Raw genomic sequence first — 21,168 nt, forward strand, 5'->3', positions numbered from 1 at the left:
ACTCTTGTTTTGATTGTTCATGATCATGTTATTGTTTATGTGGGAGGTTGATCACTCGATACCTGATCTTCGGGCTGTGGATCACACTCTCGGGTATGCCAGATAGGGTACCGGCTGGGAGGGCGTGACATGTATGCTTAAGTATGGTTTGGAAAGGAGAGGTGTCCTTTTGACACTTCTGTCCTTGGACTACTACGAGAATATTATGGGATGTTTCCGGAGATGCCCTCTGGACACCTTCCTAAACTGTTCGATGACATATCTAGGACTGTCTAGTAGTGTTTGGCTAGGATGTTCCATTATGTCAGACCCTAATCGGAGGGGTATTGAGACCGAACGACCCGTGGTAGCAATGGGGATTCATGGGCGCTCAAGACCGGTAACCAACCCGTGAGAGGACAGGAATCACATTGTGGGGGCCATGTATTGGTAGGGTTGCATATGGTTAGACTTGGGCTCACGGGCACTCAAGACCGGTAACCAACCCGTGAGAGGACGTGAGAGCTTCCCGTTTACCATATGTGGATGACCAGTAGGGTTGATGAGTCCGTAGTCGGGGACTATGAGGACTCTAGTGTGAAGGATACCGGAAAGGATCGTCGGGGACGAGGAATGGACGTATCTGGATCGACTTGATGTAACTAAGTAGAAGACTTGCATTTGGCTAGGCTTAACCACGACATGCGCCGGTACTTAGACCAATGGTGATGTGAGAGAGTGGTGACCTATACCCCCAGCCATGGAATGTCCCGAGGGATGCCGGACCCATTACCAACTGATGATGAGTGATTGAGACCTTCCTAAAGAAGTACGATGCTACGACTTAAAGCATGTACGCAATAGAGACCAGCATATGTAGAGTTAGATTCATTCATTCATTGCTTGTCTCATACCATATTGCATTTATGTTTGTTCCGAAATCCTGCCATTTATGTTATTATGGATTTAAGCGCCTTCTTGGAGTTTCTTTGAAACTCATTCCTTTATTGTACAATGTTTGTTAGACTATTCTGCAGTCTTGAATATTATGACGGCCCCTATGAAGAAGCGCAAGGAGAAGAGGCATATCTCCAGGAAGGTGATTGCGGTTACAACAATTACACTGAAGATCCCGCGAGTGGTTATGCTACGTACGATGCTTAGTCCGACCATTGAGTGGAAGCGCCCTTGTGCTGTTTATGAGATTTATACTTATAGGGATGTTGTCTATAAAGTGGAGAACAATTTAGTTACCCATTGTACTTGCTACTGGGATTAGATTTTGTCTTGTTTATTCTCTTTTAGAACTACTTTTCCGCTGGTTGTAGAGTGGGATTTTACCTCACTTTACTTATCTGTTTTAGACACTCTGATTATATCTAGTACCCTGATTTATATATGATTCATTCTTTCCTTATTTGGATCTATGGTTTATCTTCCACACTTTTATTATTATTGTTCATGATTATGTTATTGTTTATGTGGGAGGTTGATTACTCGATACCTGATCTTCGGGCTTTGGATCACACTCTCGGGTATGCCAGATAGGGTACCGGCTGGGAGGATGTGACAATTCCCTCCGATGTCCAAGGACAGAAGCATCAAAAGGATATTCCCCAATCCCAAACCAAACATAAGCAAACACATTCTCGAAACAGTCATGACATACACAACCAGCAGTTCATCATATACAAGAGAATGTAAAAGCAAAAATCAGATTAGGCAATAATAAGTGATTCATATATCATGAATAATAAAAGGACAATATAAACAAGTGCTACTGTTCCCACAGTAGGAGATCAGAATTAAAGTACAACAACAGTAGGTAATCTCATAGTTTCATAAAGTAGAAACCAGAGAACAAGCAATCAATGCGGTTAAGGAATCAACTGTCCTTACCTTCTAACTTGGATAGGAACTTAAAGAATCTAGTATGATCTTGACTAAACCTGAGAAGACAGTCCTAAACAAGTGCATACAACATGTTAGGAAAGATGCATAAAGGAAAAGATCATAAATCAATCGAAACAGACCAAGAATGAGGTTCTTTGTACTCATTGGTCGATTGATTGGTCTGCTGAACCAGTCGACCAATGGAGACAGTGGTCTACAAGAATCCAAATTTTGAGAATCAAGAACCGAATTTGATGGTTCAAAAGGGTACAAATCAGAGGGAAAATTATCATGGTAGTATTCTAGGGTATAGAGGATATCAATTCATAAATCAAATCAAGTTCCCAAGTTGTAACCTAGGAACAAAAAGGTTAACCTACTAGGTTAAACATAGATTATGAGGGGAAAATATTATAATCAAAGATAAAAGAACTAGGATATGAAGATTACAGATATAGTAAGGGAAAAACATTGATTGGGTTACCATGATCAAACTAGGGGTTCTTGGTTTGATCCCAGAAAATTAGGGTTTCACCCTTTTTGGTCCCCCCCGGAAAGAAAGTTGAGAGCTCTTGATGAAAGAAGATAAATCGTTAACTATCAAAACAGGAAAATATAGATGATTAAGTTTAGGTTAACACAATGTCACCCAAGAGGTTTCCCTTCACAAGGGAGGTTACCAAAAGTTCTCCAGATGATCACACAGGTTAGGGTTTCAAAGGATTAGGGTTAGGCTTTCGAAGATTCCACTGGCTGAGGTTAAGATCATGATGATGATCATGGATCTTAAAGAACATGATGAGATCATGGAATAGTTGGTTGCAAGAGTGCATCATCTTCTTCCTAATCTCAACGAAGAACATAATTAAAGAAAGAAAATCAGAGATAGAAGAAAGAGTGAGTGAAATCATACCTTTGCTGTAGGATGATGAAGAATTCTTCAAGTCTTTGTGAGAGATCACCAAAGAATGCAAGGGAATGGATTAGATTAGGGTTCTAACTCATTCCAGAGGCTTAGGAGGCAGATGAGGTGGAGTATTCCCGAGATTAGACTTAAATAGAAGAGACAGGACCAAATTGGTAAATTCATAACCAATTGGTCGATTGATTGGTCGATTGGTCCAATCGACCAATGAGTCTACCAATCAAGACAGCAACTTCAAAATGTGGATTTGAAGGCTCAGATCAAGTCCAAACATCAAGGGGTTTTGCACACACCTAGAGTGACATACCTAGGAGTTAGAAATGCCTTTGAATCAATATAGAGACCACTCCAAGACCATCAACTAATCCAATCTTCATCAGGGTGCAATTTCCACCATTGGAACACTGGCATCAACACTCATGTATTCCAATCCAGCCATCAAGTCTTCAACAGAAATGGCCCAAAGATGACTTCTTGCCTTACTTCGGGTCACTGGACCTACAAATAACAAAGTTTCCAGATTAGGGTCAGGGCTGGGTTTCACAACCCATGCCATTAAAATCCAAACAATGCATCAAAATCAATATTTTCCAAGACTGCCAAAACAGCAAAAACTGCCCTACTTGAAAAAGAACCTTAAAGGGACCACTTTCTCTATTTCAATCCTATTTCAAACACTTCCAACTTCAAGTTTGGCTCAAGGGAAAAGGTTATCTAGGGTTCCTAAGGTTCCAAGATTCTTAAGAGGCTTTAACGGAAACTTACAACCTTCATTGATCAACAACACAAGACCTTCTCTTTCTTCTCTTTTCTTTCAAACTTCATTTACCATTGGTATGTTTTTCTTCAAAACAGAGGAATACATGAGGCTAAAGGTTAGGATAGTGCCTAGGGATGTTTAGAAACATGTTCCCATTTTTTTCCAAACAAAACAAAGCTTCTAACACAAGGATTTCCGACACTTTGATTCAAAAACACCATTCACTTTACCAAATCCAACTCTACAAACGCTTGTCCCATTTTCAAACCAAATTGAATTTTTACACCAAACCAATTCCCACAAGACTGATTTACTATGGGGAAGATGCTCCCACTCTCTGTTCGGTCAAAATTCAACTTTCCAAAAATCACAACACCTTGTCCATAAGAGGATTCCTTCTTCCAAGTCGCTGAATTTTCATGTCCATAAAGCAAAATTGATGGGTTTTCTTCAAACAAACCATCCCAGCATGTTTATCCAAGTCTTGTGAACACACTAGAATGTTCGAATCAAAATTTTGACAAAATCAAATTTTTTTCAAAAAATTACGAAAATGCCCTTCTTGCAGAATTTTTCCAAACTCCAGGGGTTTTGATGGATCTTCCCCAAACAAACCTTCTTAGCATGTTAAACCAACTCTTATACACATTCTAACATGTCCAAATCGCAGTTTCCATCGAAAACAAACTTTTCAAATTTTTTTTACCAAAATGCCCCTCTTCACCAAATATTTCATTGCTTAACTTCCTTTAATCATGCAATGCGAAACTCAACTTGACTCTTCAAAGTCCCATCAAACCACCATGAAGAAAACACTTAAGGATTAGGAAGGCAGAGATGAGGATTAGAGTACTATTCCTCTGCTATAAGCAGAAATAATACAAGGATAAGGAGGCAACAATCCAAACTTCAGGTGAAGTTCAAGATCAGGATGAAGATGATGATGAGGAGAATCAGGAAGTTCAAGAAGATAAGGAGAAACTATTTCAGTTCGAAAGTTTTTAGGATAAAGGTACACGTATACATTATAGAAGATCAGTTGACATGACTAAGATGAAAGTCTCGGGCTATGAGAGATCAGCTCGATTCTCAGGAACAATTTCCTAAACAAATAGCACTAGAGTTGTCATCGAGTCTACGGTTGGAGGCAGAGCGATCAGTTTCACTATCAGGGACATCATAGGGGCTTCGCAACATAGCTAGATCAGAGGATGAGGGTGACATTGTCAAGGCTGATGACACAGAGGATGAGGAAGCTGACGACAGTGATGATGATGATGAAGATAAAGATGATGATGATGATGATGATGATGATGATGATGATGATGATGATGATGATGATGATGATGATGATGATGATGATGGGGATGAGCATAGAGACAATGATGATCATGATGGGGTTCCAGTTTAGGATGATGATGTTATTGATGATGAGGAAGATGAGGATCAAGATCAGGGTGAGATTCCGAGACACGAGGAGATTCCTATACCACGCTTCCGTGAGATTGAAGGTCCATAACATACGACTTTTGGGGTTCCAAGTGTGGCTTCTCATCAATCATCGATTTCTTCCACACTTAGAAGGATAAAGGCTCAACAGGAGAGGATAGAGTCCTATATGTATACCTTGGGAGAGAAGTTTGCACGATTGGAGAAGGAGTTCAGATCTAAGAGGGACCAAACAAATCACCGGAGTCGATCACCTAGATAGATAGTACTAGGAGTTTCCTTTTATGCTTTCCTAGATGTATTTCCTTTCAGACTTGTTAAAATCTCCTATGTGATTAATGAAATTCAGTTTGTTTCACTTGTGTTATTGTACATTATGCGTCTCTTTTGTTGTATTAGTAGTTGTTAATGTTTAGTTATGACGTATAACTCATAACGACTACTCATACGACAACACATGACTACAACATGACATAGACTCATATGACAACTCATGACGACAACACCTTACAATGACAACTTACTCACAAAAACAACTCACCACGACAACTTTCAAAGCAAGACTCAACTCACAACTCAACACACATACCCAATAACTTAAATTTGACAACTTAACTCTAACCATGACAACAACCCAAGTACAAGTCATAAACTTTAATTATTGTGCATTATTAAAACTTGGTATATTATGCTTTGTTTATTTAAGTTTCTAATCCAAGTTTTCTATTATTCACTTCTAAGAAAGTTTGAGTCACTACTGGATCTATGACTCAAGGATGCTTTCATTACTGTGTTCTATGGTTATGATTGTCCAAAAACTTAGGCTCTGATACCATCTGTCACATCCCGCCCAAATACACCCAGCCTATACCCTAGCTGGGTTACCCAGGGGAGTGATCCACAGCCCAAAAGATCAAGTTTAGGAACGATCATATCCATTTCGCACAATAACATAATCAAAAGCAATAACAAATCATAATGTTCAAGTAATTTATAATAAAAGTCAAGAAAGGATCTCAGAAGGATCACTATAGAGTATCAGAGTGCGGAATAACAAGATACCAAATCAAAAGACAACTGTAGAGTGTAGAGGAAATATACCCTACAAACACATGCGGAAGGTAGATCGAAATCTAAGTAAAGCTCTAAGCTAATACAAGTAAAGTAAAAGATAAGTCTAGAAGGAACAAAAGAAATCTAATCCACATCCTCAAACAGCTCTTCTTCTCCATCATTCTTCATCTTCTTCACCTTGCGCTTTCTTATATGGACTGTCAAAGAAATATGATCCTGTAGAGAAGTCTAACAACAGATTGTACAAAAAGGAATGAGTTTCGAAAGAAACTCAGTAAGGCAAGTTAACTCATAACAACATAAATACATACGGCAAATCATAACAAGATGCAATGCAGTATGAAACAAATAATGAATGTATGCATCTAAACTCTATGTATGCTGGTCTCTATTGGCAGACATGCTTTAAGTAATAGCACCATACTTCTTTGGGTAGGTCACGCATACGGCTCCTGTTGGTAGTGGGTGCGGCATCCCTCTCGGACATTCCATGGCTGGGGGTTAAGTCAACTCTCTCTCACATCACCATTTGGTCTAAGTACTGGCGCATGTCAAGGTAAAAGCCTGGCCCAATGCAAGTCATCTACTCAGTTACATCAACTCAGGTCCAGATACTTCCATTCCTCCTCTCTTGGAATCCTTTCCGGTATCCTTTCCACTAGAGTCAACATATTCGACTCTCTCAAATACGGACTCATCAACCCTATTGGTTTTCCACATATGGTAAACGGGAAGCTCTCATGTCCTCTCACGGATATAACTCACTGGTCTTAAGCGCCCATGAGCCCAAGTCTAACCATATGCAACCCTCCAATACATGGCCCCCACAATGTGATTTCCGTCCTTTCACGGGTTGATCACCGGTCTTGAGCGCCCGTGAATCCCCATTGCTGCCACGGGTCGTTCGGTCTCAATACCCTTCCGATTTGGGTCTGATATAATGGGGACATCCTAGCCAAACACTGCTAGACAGCCCTAGGTATGACAAACAATAATTCGGGAAAGCGTCGATGGACAACCCCGGAAACATCCCATACTGTTTCCGATAATGTCCAAGGACAGAAGTGTCAAAAGGACACCTCTCAATCCCAAATCATACCTAATCAGACACAATCTCAGATCAGTCATGACATACAAACATACACAACCAACAATTCATCATATAAAAGAGAATGTAAAAGCATAAGCTAATCGTTAAGCAATATAGTAATAAACAATGCATTTAAGCTTGAATAATGAAAAAGAAAACATAAGTGAAGTGCTACTGTACCTATAGTAGTACATCAGAAGTATAAAATATAAGAACATTAAACAAACTCATAGTTTCATAAAGTAGAAACCAGAGAGTATGCGATCTATGTTATTATGAAATAACTGTCCTTACCTTGATTATCGTCGAAGATAATCCAAAGATCAAAGAGAGAGGCTCCAAACTTAGCAAATAAACCCCTAACAATCTTAGATATAACATTAGGAAAGATGCCTAAAAGATCAGAGAGAAATCGAATCAAACTGAGCGAAAATTGATGCTACTGTCTTCATTGGTCGAGTGCCTTGGTCTACTGACCCAGTCGACCAAGCAGTCGACCAATCGAGTCAATACGGAATAGTGAAAACTGTTTTGGCCATAACTTCTTCGTTTGAAGTCGGATTGATCCGAAATTCGAAGGGGAACTTCCTAGGATGTATTAGAATCATACAGGAAGATAAAAAAAAATCAAGTCATGGTTCTTGATTTGACCCAAGAAACTAGGGTTTCAACCTTTATGGCTCTCATGAAAAGGTTATGATCACGGAAAGAGAGGGAATGATTGTTATCAAGAAATCATAGGAAATCTAGTTTAGGTTAAAAGAAACATTGCCCATGAGGTTTCCCTCACATGGGAGGTTACAAAAGGTTTCCAGAAAGATCATACAAGGGTTAGGGTTTCAAGGAATTTATTTGGCTAGGGTTCAGATCATGATGATGATCATAGATCCCAAAGAATAGAATGAGATCATGGAATAGATGGTTGCAAGAATGCATCATCTTCTTCCTGATCTCAATCAAGAACAAGAACGAAGAAAGAATAATTAGAAATTCTGAATAGATACTTGTTGGTGCTATTTCTGCCGATCGCCTTGAACCGTTATTTTCCACATCGAACTCCTCAGATCTGATTCGATCTGGTTTGCTCTTCAATCAATTAGCCTCTCACTCCTGAAAGAAACAGAATACCAGTAAGAAACGGAGCCGATCGTCTTGATCGGCTTCTCGTCTCCGACAATCTAGTCAGTATGGTGAAGACGATGCTTCAGAGCTCTCTGGAGCTTCTAAAGTGCTTTAATGGAGTTCAATCAGAGTGAGTTTAGAGTTTGGTTGATTCAGAGGCTTACCTTCTTACGAATCTTCCTTCCTTTTATACTAGCTTTCCCGCTTATAACACTTTTTCAATCATAGCCGTCAGATCATCTCTCCTCTTTGGACATCGTTGATCATCCTTCCTTTATTCTCTCAATCGAACCCGGCTAAGATTGGTTTGACCAGTGTAAACCGGAAAGTGATACTTTAGTCACAACATAAGCCCCCAAGCCTACTGATCAGGTTGAACTTACATGAGACTCTGATCAGTAGGTTTAATCCTTCCTATCAAAATCATCCAAGTATTCCCCTGCTCGTCACCATTACGCCTTTTCCCTAGATAGTCCTTGATTTCTTCAAAACTTTGATGCCAAGTCACCATATCATCATTAACTTGAAAGTTGATTTATGACTATGTCTCTTATAAAATTATGTCCTCTGCAGTAGTTGAATATAATATTTGAATTGCCTTGCGTGATTATTATATTATTGTACTCAGCCCCCAAATTATCTTGAAACCGGCTGAAATCACTTTCTTGTCAGGCTTTTCACAAATTTTCAAATATAACTTTTCATCTTCCTTAACGTTACCGCCGCTTAATCATAAATTTCGTCGTTTTCCCATGTATAACCATCATATTGTTCCCTTACCTTCTCACACATCATCCTCATTCTTTTCAATTACAATTTTCATACATTTACCGATTGATCCCACGCATCGATTACGAAAAGTAATGACCATTGATTTTGGACCATCGTGTATTTCCCCCTCTTTTCAAGAAATATTCCTTCATTCTTTATATATATATATATATATCTGTCAACTGTCACCTATTCCCTTCCGTACTCTGCTCTCCTCCTTCGAGAATATCAAACATACTTATCCACCATTTTACTTATGACTCCTTTTCAGATTTTATCTTTCAGGTTTTCTTCTTCTTCCCTTCCTGTCTCCACCATGGATCCTGCTTCCAACCCTTCAATACCCAGTACCTCTGCTCAATCTGCTATACCTTCAAACAACGAGTGAATGAAAGACGTATCTGGTGCTTCCTCCTCTCATCAGAATCCTTTAGACTGGAAACCTATTCCATATGCTCATGATGAAGCCATCATCATTTACACTCCTGTAAATACGTCCAGAGAGAAGATGGACCCAAAATATGCTAGTTCCGAGTGGTATCCCACCAAAATAAAGAAATCTCACCTGGACTCCTAGTTGGAAAGTTACCATTTCCCTTCTGATGCCAGAATATGGGTTCCCGAATCTTCTGACCGTCCCTACTCAGTTGATCCAGGAGTTATCACCATTTACCTTGATCATCTTGACTCAGGCTTTAGAATCCCCTTGATCCCCATAGTTCAATCTTTATTGGACTACTATCATGTCTGCCTTTCTCAACTTACTCCAAACAGTTGGAGACTAGTTTACTGTTTTTTCGCTTTTATCCTCAAGTTGAATCGTATCCCCTTTGTTGATCTTTTCAGAAATTATTACACCCTAAGAGTATCCCGCGAACACGGATACCTTCATTTTGCCAGAAGAACCTGCATTTTGAATGAACTGGGAAGAGACTCCCGATTTTCATTGATTCCTCCATTCCCCATGACAACAAGCAATGGCGGGAAAAGTATTTCTTCTGCGCCATTCCGAATCCAAACTTTCGGTTTCGATGGTGTTGACATTCCTTGGAGTCCTTATCCCCTCTGAAAGTGCGTCCCGAACTCACTGAGTACGACCGAGAAACTTGGAGTTTGATTCCTACTGGAACTCCAATAGATGCAGCCAAGTTGAAAATGGATGCAAGTCTTATCAGTCATGGCCTCTTTCCAGGTAAAGATAGTAACAATAGTATATCTTTCTTTCATTTACCATTACCTCTTCTTTGAAATCCTTGTTCATCATCAATATATATATATATATATATATATATATATATATATATATATATATATATATATATATACTTTTTTTTTTTTAATCATCAGAAATAGTTGCTCGTCCAGTCCCTAGCATTGCTGATCTCCGAAGAATTGTTTTAGAAGAAAAGAAATCTGACCCCAAAGTTATCAAATCCTCCAAGAAAAGGAAACACAATGCCCTTCACCCTTCAAAAAGAAAACTTGCTGAGAAGGAAACTTCCCCTGGTCGAGAAAAAATCAACCAGGTGCCAAAAGATTCTACCAGAGAAAATATTGATGTTCAAATTGTGAAAACTGTTGCAAGCAAGACACCTGGTCCCAAGGCGAGGACCTCTAGAACTTCCAATACACTGAGATGTAGACGTAGGTCTACAGGTCCAGTTTCTGACCAGGGTTCGTCTGGCTCGAAGAAGAAAAAGAAAAGAAAAGAATCCCATACTGCTCCTACAGAAGTCCCCACTGAAGAAAATAATCCACATGAAGAAATTCATACTGCCACCAATGAAGAAATTCCCGTTGCCTCCGAGGCTAATGCTGAAGAAAATAGAGAAAGCTTACTATCACACACATCAGCTAATTTACCCCACGATGCTTCTATCTTCCCAGAAAAGATGGTTGAGGATGAAGATCGAGGTAAGGACTTTATTGACTATTCTCCTGATCATCTAAAGAGAATTGCTGAAGACAGATTAATTCATGCTGCAGGTGATATTATTGAGGAAATTGCTGACCAATTGTGTGATGTAAATGTTGATATGCCTGCCTCTCCCTTGGATGTTGCTGCCAAGGACCATGTGAATGAACCCTCTGTTTTTGTTTTACCCTTATCCATCCCTATGTTGGATGTTGTTGTTCCAGATACTAATGTTCCCTCTTTTGTTGAAGAAAATGATCAAGATGTTCCTCCTTTAGGAGAAAATAATCAGAATATACCTCTCCCTGAAGAAATTCATGAAGCTGCCCTACCAGAACATAATGCTGTCAATTCGGAAGCTCTTATGGTAGTTGATCCCCGGATTGGTCATGGAGATGAAGAAAATATTATCGTGCATACTAGTTCAAATGATGCTGCTGTGAATGCAAGTCTTGAGAATGTAATTAAGATAGCTGATCTTCAACCAGTCCCTAACCAACCTGATGATACCATGAGTGTTGCTGACTCTGGAAATCCTTTCAATCCTGAATGGCTTTTAAAAGAAAACCATACAGCCAGCCGCAATTGGGAGGTTGCCAGAGAGTGGGGCACAAAAGGCCGAATCCCTCGTGACAAGAGAAAAACTGCTCGAATGTCTGGACTCGAGCTTTACTCTCACGGATGGGGGTAATAAATAGATATTTCTTTTCATTCCTTTATTAAAATTGATTTACTATTGATCTAGTTATTTATTCTGTTTAGTTTATATTGACTAATCTACAGATGTTTTGGAGCTGCCTTTAATGCATTTTTTGTAGTGTTGGAGAGGGAAACAACTTTATCCCAAGAAAATGATGATCTGATCAAAAGGAATTTTGAGCTGGTCAATGAGGTACAAGATCTTCGGAGAAAATTGGACTCTTCAGAGAGAAAATTAATAGATGCTGAGTTCAGAGAGATTGATTTGATGAATGATCTTGATAGTTTGCACACTGATTATGAACTTTGCTCTGACCATTGTGCTGAATTGCAGGAAGAGATTTCTATGTTGAGAGATGCTATTTTGAATTACAAAGATGAGCTCCTTCAGCTTGAAATGTTAAAGAATGATGCCCTTGACAGGGCTAGGATTGCCACAGATGAAAGAGGGGATTTTAAGGAAAAGCTAACCAGAGCTTTGGTCTGGTCACAAAGTATTGAGAAAGAAAAGAATGAACTTTACGAAAAGTTCAATGAGATTGAAAAGTTGAATACAACTTTAGAGTTGGCCCAAGAATATCATGTGAAAGCTTTCAACTCAATTTTACAGGAAAAGTCTGCTTTAGAGGATAAAAATGATGGTTTGGGATTGAGACTCAGTGAGGTGACAGCAGAAAGAGATAATCTTGAGGTTTCCCTAGGTTTGGTTTCTAAAGAAAAGGAAAGTCTTCATGTTCTTTTGGATGAAACTTTAAAATTCAAAACTTTACTGCATGAAGATTTGGAAGCAGAGAGAAGACAATTTGAAGTAGAGAAGAAAAGAATACAAAGTGAAAATCAGATTGTCTTAAATTCGGTCACCTCCTCAATGAAGGAAGTTGGAGATAATCCAACTTTCCTTGGATTTTGCAAGAATATGGTGAAGGATTGCTCTAATCAAATCTTCTCAGAAATCCTCAAGATTCACCCTGATATAGAGTTCAAATTGTTACCTCCAGAATTTCTCCCATCCAGAACCTTTTTTGACCTTAGGAATTTAAGATACCCCAATTCTGATAGTTCATTAGAAAATGATTCTGACAATGATAACAGTGAGTCTTCCAGTCCTGGCGAAGACCACTCTGCCAATGATTCAGATAACAATGGTGATGGTAACTCACCTCTTCAAGATGATAAAGAGACTGCTGCCAATGATTCTGCTGATGTCGATCCATCTGATAATGTTGCAGATGTTGATCCATCTGCAAAATCTCAAGTGTGAAGAAAACATTTCCTGTGTTTATGAATTTACCTTTTTCCTCTTTTTCGTTTACCTCTTTAGCATATGAGGTTTTTGAACTTGTCTATCTTTTATATTAATGAAATTCCCTCCCTTTCTTTCGTTCTTTTGGCTTTGACAGAATAATATCTTTTATAATATTGACTATCATCTTCTGACCATTGCATATTTGATTAGACACATTTCTAATCATATTTGTATTCTTCATTTACTTCTGATGAGATACTCCTGAAGAGAAAATATTTGATACAAACCTCAATAGCTGATCAGATATTCTCAGATAATGAGCTGCAGACAATCTTTGAACTTTTGATAAATGATCCTCCATAAAACCTGATCCTTGAATTGTTTTATTGATTAATTCCATTGTTCTCAATCAAAAGGCTGCCTTGGAGAGATGTTGCCTTGTAAAGATGCTGCCTTAGAGAAATGGCTACTGGAGCCTGACTTCGGAAAGTCGGGATCATCCTCGGAAGGAATGATCCGTGATTAGCTTAGCATGACTTGGCTACCAGAGCCTGACTTACATAAAGTCGGGACCACCCTCGGAAGGAATGATCCGTGATCAGCTTCGGAAAGTATGACCAGGCCTCGGAAGGCTGGCTACTTAAGCCTGACTTACGAAAAGTTGGGACCACCTCGGAAGGAATGATCCGGATCAGCTAGCATAATCAGGCCTCGGATGGTCGGCTACTTGAGCCTGACTTCGAAAAGTCGGGATCACCCTCGGAAGGAATGACCCTGGATCAGCATTGAAAAGGCATGATCAGACCTCGTAAGGCTGGCCACTTGGCCTGACTTCGGAAAGTCGGGATCACCCTCGGAAGGAATGATCCTAGATCAGCGTTGAAATGGCATGATTAGACCTCATAAGGCTGGCCACTTGGCCTGACTTCGGAAAGTCGGGATCAACCCTCGGAAGGAATGATCCTGGATCAGCGTTGAAATGGCATGATCAAACCTCATAAGGCTGGCCACTTGGCCTGACTTCGGAAAGTCGGGATCACCCTCGGAAGGAATGATCCTGGATCAGCGTTGAAATGGCATGATCAGACAACTGGTTCGTAAAAATATCATAGTGACTAAATGAAGAAGAAACTTTTGATGACCACAATTAATAAGATGATTTCTCCAAGAATACCAGAAAATCCTGCCTCCTTTCTACTAATAATATTTCTTAAGGTGAATTACATTCCAAGGTCGTTTCAAACAACTCCCATGAGCATCTTTCAGCCAATATGTGTTTCTGCTCACAGTTTTTGTCACCACATATGGTCCCTCCTAGTTTGCAGAAAGTTTTCCACAGTTTCTTGGATCTGATGCTGATTTTTTCCTCAGAACCAAATCTCCCACTCTAAAAGATTTAGGTCTGACTTGAGCATTGTAATACACCGCTGTTCTCCTCTGATATTCTATATTTCGGTATAATGCTCTTTCTCTGACTTCATCTAAGAACTCAAGATTTGCTCGCAATCTTTCTTCATTAACCATTGGATCAAATCCTTCATATCTGTTTGATCCCACCATAACCTCCACTGGAGCCAACGCCTCTGACCCATATGCTAGTCTGAAAGGTATTTCTCCCATTGGAGTCCTAACTGTAGTCCTATACGCCCATAATACATGAGGTAGTTCATCGATCCACAAGCTATGTGCCTCATCCAGTCTCTTTTTTATTCCTTGCAAAAGTGCTCTGTTGGTTACCTCAATTTGACCATTGCATTGAGGATATGCCATAGATGAGTGCTTGCATTCAATATGATAATCTGCACAAAATTCCTTGAATCTTTCATTGTCAAATTGTGGTCCATGATCAGTCAGTAGAATCTTTGGCAGGCCATATCTGAATATGACATGATTTCTAAAGAACTTCTCGATTTGATTCGTGGTAGTCGTGGCCAAGGCTTCTGCTTCTACCCACTTCGTGAAATAATCAATTGCTGCCACTACGAACTTTTTCCCTCCAGTTGTAACAAGAAATGGGCCTAACAAATCCATACCCCACATAGCAAATGGAAGAGGATTAAGAATTGATGTTAGTTGTTCTGCTGGCTGACTCTGAATTGGTGCATGAATTTGACATTGATGACACCTTCTTACATACTCAATCGCTTTAGATTGCATGCGTGGCCAATAAAATCCTTGTCTTAGAACTTTATAAGCCAAAGCCTTGCCACCTAAGTGGCTTCCACAGATTCCTTCATGGACCTCTGGTAAAGCATATTGCGCATCAGATGGTCCTAAACATTTCAAGAGTGGCCCATAAACTGTTCTTTTATATAACAGCTCATTCTTTAGGATAAACCTAGCAGCTCTTCTTTTCACAGTTCTGGCCTTTTCTTTATCCTCAAGAAGAACGCCATCTTTAAGATATTTTATAATAGGTTCCATCCAAGATATTTCTGCATCGATTTCCATTATCTCTGGCTCTGAATATGCTGGAATATTCAGCTCCACAAAATACACAGCCTGTGGCATAGAAGTAGATCTTGCAGATGCTAATTTTGCCAGAGAATCTGCCTCACTGTTTTGATTTCGGGATATTCTCATCATTGAGAATTGTGAAAACCATTCCTTGCACTCCCATACCTTCTTAAGATAATTGACCATCCGGTCATCCTTCGCATCATACGCTCCTGTAACTTGGCTGACCACCAGCTCAGAATCACTTTTTACTTCAATGTTTTGTACATAGAGAGATTTGGCCAATCGCAAACCTGCGATAAGAGCTTCATATTCCGCTTCATTGTTTGAAGCATGAAAATTAAATCAAAGTGCATTCTGAATTACAAATCCAAACGGACTTTGTAAAATCACCCTTGCTCTTGATCCCTGAGAATGACTTGACCCATCAACATGCAAAGTCCAACCAGAAAACATCTCACTGGAATCTTTTTCCTCCTCCGGTAGCGAAATACTTTTAGCAATAAAATCAGCCAACACCTGTGCTTTTATCGCAGTTTCGGGTTTATAATCTATATCATGTTCTGTTAATTCTACTGCCCATGATACCATTCTCCCCGCCAGATCAGGCTTATGCAATATTTTCTTTAAAGGCCAGTTAGTAAGAACAATAATAGGATGAGCTTGAAAATAAGGTCTGAGCTTCCTAGCTGCCATTATCAAAGCTAAAGCCAGTTTTTCAAATTTCGGATATCTAGATTCTGCATCTAACAATGTATGGCTTACAAAGTAGATAGGATTTTGGACAATACCTTCTTCCCGAATTAATACTGCGCTTCCGCCGGCCTTCGAAGAAGATAAATATATCTGCAAGATCTCTCATGGCTTTGGTCGAGATAGAACTGGTGGACTGGTCAGTCTCCTCTTTAATTCTTCAAATGACTTTTGACAATCCTCTGTCCAGTTGAATTCTTTGAGTGCATTTAGATTTTTCAACGCCTTGAAGAATGGTGCACATTTATCTCTTGATCTCGATATGAACATGCTTAATGCCGCTACTCTCCATGTTAGACTTTGGATCTCTTTCATACTGTTGGGCGCCATCATGTTCAAGATAGCCCCGATTTTTTCTGGATTCGCCTCAATACCCCTCTGCGTAACCATGTAACCAAGAAATTTACTAGATGAAACCCCAAACGCGCACTTCTCAGGATTGAGTCTCATTCCATTTCTCCTTTGTACATCAATGCACTCCCCTAGATTAGCAATATGATCAGATCTGAATTGACTTTTTACAAGAAGATCATCTACATAAACCTCCATATTTCTTCCGATCTGATCAGCAAACAGCTTATTCATCGCCCTTTGGTATGTTGCACCAGCATTTTTTAACCCGAAAGGCATAACCTTATAACAATAGCTTTCTCGGTTAGTCATGAATTCCATGTGGGGTTGATCCTCTTTTTTCATAAGAATTTGATTATAACCAGAATAAGCATCCATAAAACTCAACATCTGCTGACCTGATGTGGCATCAATTAACTGATTAATCCGCGGCAAAGGATAGCAATCCTTAGGACATGCCTTGTTTAAATCAATATAATCTACACAAATTCGCCACTTGCCATTATGCTTCTTCACCATTACCACATTCGCCAGCCATTTAGGACATTCAATTTGCTCGATAAACTAAGATTCCCGAAGCTTCTGCACTTCAATTTTAATCGCGTCATGCTTTTCTGATGAGAAATTCCTCCACCTTTGTTTTACTGATTTGATAGAAGAACCTATCCAGAGACAATGTTCTGCCACCTCTCTGCTTAAACCTGGCATATCCTGTGCTGACCAAGCAAAAACATCTGCATTTTGCTGAAAAATTATTTTAAACGATCCTTGTCCTGATTGTTCTGATCAGCTCCAATCATGGTTCCTTTATCTGGATTTTCAAGGCCAAAACAAATTTTCTCCAGCTTTTCCACTGGTTCACCTCTTTGAATTTTTTCTTCATCCCTGTTGTCCATGACTTCCACAGTGAGAGCAAGAGCTTTACCTTGTGCCTTCGAATCTTTTAAAAAAGTTGTATAACTTTGCCTTGAAGTTCTCTGATCAGACTTACACTCTCCAACACCTCCTTCAGTTGGGAATTTCACCTTTAAATGTCTTGTCGAAACTACAGCTCCAATAGCATTCAACATTGGTCTCCCCAAAATTATATTGTATGCCGACAAACTCTTTATCAACAAAAATTTGGTGACCATAGTTACCGTTTGTGGATGTGTTCCCAGTGTTATTGTTAACTCCACGGTTCCTTCTACCGAGGTAGATTCTCCAGAAAATCCGAATAGTCTCATGCCGCAAGGCTTTATCTTGACTGTATCTAGTTTCAATCGTTAAAAAGCTTCATAAGACATTATGTCTACAGAAGATCTTGTATCGATCAGAACCCTGTGAATATCTCTGTTTGCCACCTCAATAACTACCACAATGGCGTCATCATGTGGTTCCTGAATTCCTTCCATCTCTTCTTCCGTGAAGACTATCTCCTTCATCATTTTGATCCTTCTAGGAATAACATGAGATTCGACAGCACTTACATACCTGGCATGTGCCTTAGACGTTGAAATTGAATTCAAATCTAAACTTCCCAAGATGGTCATAACAGGAGACTGCTTCTGTTGAACTTGTTGGTTTTCCTGGTGTTTGGTATTTTTATCTGGAGAATTATATTGAAAATCTCCCTTCGGTTGATCTTCCCTCGCTGGGGGTTGGTTATTCCATCTCCTTGGCTGATTAGTAACATTTCTCCAGTTACCTCCAATTCTTCTTTGGACAACGTTATCCAAGCTTCCCTGACTGATTAATCGTTCAATCTCATTTTTTAGAATTCTACAATCATCAGTATCATAACCATGATCCCTGTGATATCTGCAAAATCTATTTGGATTCCTTTCATCTGCTTTTTCTATCATGGGTAATGGCCATTTCAGAATTCCTTGATGTTGAATTCGCATCAAAATTTCTAATCTTCTAGTATTGAGAGGAGTATAATTTTCCTGGAATGGTCTCGGAATATCTCTTCTGAATTGACGATCATGGCCATTTCTCGGAAAATTTCTGTTACTTCTACGATCCCTCTGATCAGATCTCATGACTCCGTCTTCCTTCCTTTTGCTTCCGCCACCATCAGTTTCTTTTCTTGCCTGAAGGATGTCTTTCATATTAGCATACTGATTACAATGAGTCGTCAGCTCTGCAATATTTGCCGGCTTGTTCATGATCAGGAATTTCAGTAAATGATCATCCGTCAAACCTCTGAACATAGCATCATATGCCACTGCCTCATTCAAATTTTTAATCTGAATCGATTCTTGATTGAATCTCTTCATGTAACTTCAAACTGATTCTCCTGATTTTTGACGAATTGCAGCCAAATTATCAACAGTTTTTCTACTCTCCATACTACTTTGGAACCTCGACAAGAATATCTTCGTCAAATCTTTGAAATCCTTAATAGAATCTGGTAATAAACTGAAGAACCAAGTTGTTGCAGAACCTTTCAATGAAGATGGAAAGGATCGACACTTTAAAATGTCAGAATTACCTGCCAACATCATCACAGAATTGAACTGAGAGATGCTCCATCGGATCTGTGCTTCAATCATACATCGTGAATACCGGGAGTTTAAAATTGAGCGGCAATGGTGCTGACATAATCTCCTTAGCGAATGGATTTTGATTCATCACTTCCTCCACTTTTTCTCCAGTGTCTTTGTTCGCCAATCGCTGAATTTGATCATCTAGGATACAAAATCTTTTACTGATTTCCGATCCATGAACTTCAGATCTGCTATCTCCTGAATCTTGTTTCCTTTTTATCTCTCCAATCTCCAATGCTTCTACTCTTTTTGCTCCAAATGTGACTCAATTGATCATCCTTGGACGATCCTCGATCTTCGGTCTCCAGTGGAATATAGTTTGGATCCGCACTCTCTCCTGATCCTTCCTTTAGAATTGATCTCCTTTGGTCCTCTGCCATTTCCGTTGGTAATTCTTCCTCTCGCTCAGGTGATTGAGCCATAGCTTCTGTTCTGAACTTGTTCCAGTTACTATTCCCACAGACGGCTTAAAAATGTTGGTGCTATTTCTGCCGATTGCCTTGAACTGTTATTTTTCGCACCGAACTCCTCAGATCTGATTCCATCAGGTTTGCTCTTCAATCAATCAGCCTCTCACTCCTTAAAGAAACAGAATACCAATAAGAAACGGAGCTGATCGTCTTGATCGGCGTCTCGTCTCCGACGATCTAGTCAGTATGGTGAAGACGATGCTTCAGAGCTCTCTGGAGCTTCTAAAGTGCTTTAATGGAGTTCAATCACAGTGAGTTTAGAGTATGGTTGATTCAGAGACTTACCTTCTTACGAATCTTCCTTCCTTTTATACTAGCTTTCCCGCTTATAACACTTTTTCAATCATAGCCGTTGGATCATCGCTCCTCTTTGGACGTGGCTGATCATCCTCCCTTTATTCTCTCAATCGAACCCGGCTAAGATTGGTTTGACTGGTGTAAACCGGGAATGGATACTTTAGTCACAACAATACTAACCTTGAATTGTCAAATCAGAGATGAGAGGCTTCAAATCTGCAGAGGAATCGATCGAATCACCAGAGAGAGTTTCGGAGAGGTCTTCTCATGTTCAAAAAGTGTTTAGGAGGCTGCTGTGTCTAAGAAACTCGAAGTAGGGTTTAAATATAAGTGAAAAACCCTAAAAATTAGTTTTTCTCGGATTTCACACTCGTTTGGTCGATTGGATTGGTCGACTGTCAGGACAGCAAGGTTCAAACAGGGATTCCGAGGGCTATACAGGGTCAAATTGAGTGAGGGTTTCTTCTACAAGTCAATAAAGAAGTCTAGTTTTCATAAATACCTTTAGATCAAGCATGGGAGTTCATTAGATCCACCAAATAGGCTCATCTTCTTCGATGCTCAACCAGGATTTGCCAGACATAGTTCAGCAACTTCGGACGGGGATTTGGAGGGTTATATGGGGTCAAATTGAGTGAGTTTTCTCCTATAAGTCCATCAAGAAGTCTAGTTTTTGGAAATACATTTTTATTGAGCATAGGAGTTCATTAGGTATTTCAAATAATTCACCCCTCTTCGGTGCGCAGATTCAAAACTAACACTGACAATGCTCTCAAGTGAGGGGCATCATCGTCAATGTCCATGGGCTTGGGCTCCAACACCAAATCATCAACCAAAAGGGTCTACAAGTCTCTTTTTCCCCCACTTCGGGTCTTCGGACCTACAAACATAATAGATTCCGAGCCAGGTCAAGGTTAGGATAAGGCCGGACATTACAGATATACCCTAAGGGAAAGGTCTGGCATGACTTCCTAAGGCTTTCAAAGATAATAATACTGAAATCAAGGTCCAACTTTAAGGTGTAACATTTAAACTAACCCTTCTTTACCCAAAACAGATAGGGTGTCCTGGCTAGGTTTGGGCTGGATTTCACAATAGATACTCTAGAAAGCGGAGTTCGCTTTCCCTTCTTCAATACTTTGTTTTCTGCCATATTAAATCACTGGAAGATTTGTCCTACATTGCTCCTTCCCAATAGCTGGTGTCTCATCCTCGGCTTTCTGGGTTTATGTTTCGAACTTGGCATCACACCTTCTCTTCCTCTTTTTGTACATTTTCATGTTCTGTCTCTTTCTCACCCTCCGGGTTGGGTTGTTCTTTCCAAGCGCAACAAGGTTGAGCTTGACTGGTCGAGCAGCATTCTTGCTAGGGGAACCTATCCTTCCA

The sequence above is a fragment of the Hakea prostrata genome, unplaced genomic scaffold, assembly GCF_041222555.1.
Source record: "Hakea prostrata isolate BN-2017 unplaced genomic scaffold, UWA_Hpros_2 contig_18, whole genome shotgun sequence".
Taxonomy (NCBI): domain Eukaryota; kingdom Viridiplantae; phylum Streptophyta; class Magnoliopsida; order Proteales; family Proteaceae; genus Hakea; species Hakea prostrata.